The sequence below is a fragment of the Pygoscelis adeliae genome, unplaced genomic scaffold, assembly GCF_000699105.1.
Source record: "Pygoscelis adeliae isolate BGI_AS28 unplaced genomic scaffold, ASM69910v1 Scaffold155, whole genome shotgun sequence".
NCBI lineage: Eukaryota > Metazoa > Chordata > Aves > Sphenisciformes > Spheniscidae > Pygoscelis > Pygoscelis adeliae.
In genome coordinates this window covers 4,848,685-4,850,630 of record NW_008824932.1, presented here as the reverse complement: position 1 = coordinate 4,850,630, position 1,946 = coordinate 4,848,685, and positions in this window count along the sequence as shown.

Genomic DNA, 1,946 nt, shown 5'->3' with positions numbered 1-1,946 from the left:
TTTCCCTGGAATAAAAATGTGGGTGTTTGTAAATTCTGGAAATCTCTTTCTATATGTAATAAACTAGATACTGTTTTATCCGCTGTAGTGTTTTTTGGGGTTTTTTGTTTTCTTGGTAAGCTGTCTCAAATATCTCAAATTGTCCCACCAGGTTTCTTTGATGTTTCCATTGTGTGTAATTGAGAATGGCTGTGGATCACCATAGCTCAAGAATAAAGTCAAGTGTAATTAGGTGTAGCAGGGAGTATGCTTCCTTGAATTATTTCACTAAAGCTCTTGTTTCGGTTTTCTGGAGAATCTTCAGGATACAGCCCTCCTTCCACTTAAGTCGGTGGAAGCGTTCACAGCAAGTGAAATCACTGGAAGCCGTAGCAAGACTTCAGCATAAAATTTAAAAAGAACGGCCCAGATGATTGTCTGGAAATCAGTGCAAGAGGAAGGATGAGGAAGAATTCTTCGGTGACTCTCCTGTGCTCCACTCTGGTTCTATGCAGATAGAAATTCTTTTGTGCATAGCATTTGCAGAGCCTTAATTCTTTTTGGGACTGGAAAAAAACTGAGATCATGGATTCCCAAGTAAAACGTTGTTGAAGTGATAATAGAACTGGAAGCCCTGATGAACATGTCAGGTCCCTGATGGTCCCTCCTCCTGCTTCTCTGAAGCAACTCCATGGACCAGTGCACATTCGACAGGATTCTTGTTATCAGGAAAAGGCAGGCACTCAAAGCACCAGCTCTCCCTGCAGGAAGGCTGTCAAACCCTCAAAGAAGGGGTTTCTTTCCCCCGAGATGTTTGTGATGTCTGGGGTTAGGCTGTGGTTAATGCCATGTCCTCTTCTGACTGCAGTATAGATGAAGGGACGCAGCTATTTCTCACCTCTCCTTTTGCTGGAGGCTTACCATTCCCTTAGATCTGCTGGTATTACTGCACATACATAACCACTTTGACCCTGTGAAGTCAAAGTACTCACTTAAGATAGGACTTGCAGCTTAAGAATACTTAAATCGTTCCAGATCACTGGGAACAATTGCTTGAGTGGTGATGCTGGCAGATTTGGGGATGTTGCTGCATGGTGAGGCTGCAGCCTGAGAAGGACCGGCGACTGCCCCGGGTGCTGCCTTTGGAAATCTTGGCCTTTGCAGACAGAACAGTCGCCTCCCGAAGAGGCTGATGCCAATCAGTAAAAGACATGAGGCTTTGCTGCTTTTTTACGTGGGAAGGGGCAAGTCGATCCACAGTAGCTTGCCTGTTACTCTTGATGAGCATTGGTGCGTATTTTTCCAAAGAACCATTAATATCTAAGAAGGCAGCACTCGCTTTAAAAAGAAAGCCACATGCATCAGACCGGTATTTAAATTTGTAAGTTACCCATTTTCATTTTATCTTAAGATCCTTCTTTTTTGTTGTTGTGTTGTTTTTTTTTTTTTTAAATGGGGTTTAGTTGCAATGAAAACTTGCGTATGTTCTGAAGTAGAAACATAAAAACAACTCACCCCCAACCCCTTTGCCCACAGCCTTCTCCAGCTTAATGAATTAACAAAAACGTTCACTGTGTTGATTTGGTTGCTAAATATTAGCCCGTGTTGATGTTAAAGTGCCTTGGATAGAACAGTATTTTATGGCCATTGTGCTTTGCATTGTTGCAGATAATTTGCATGCTCTAGCAATTACTGAATAATAGGTTTGTAGGTGCTGGAAGCTACTGTTAAGTTTTAAAAGGCATTAGTGAGTACATTTAATCCTGGTAGAAGTATTTCACAGTGATACATCTATGAGCAAATTTTGTTCATAAAATAAGAATTTTAAAAAAATTGTAGGAATTGGCAATGGTCATTATGGAAGGGAATGGTGAGGGGAGGATAGTGCTGATCCGGTGGGTTTCCGTTCATGTTAACGGTAACGTACGGCCAGAGAAACAGCTTGTTAATGATGTTAACGTGCATTG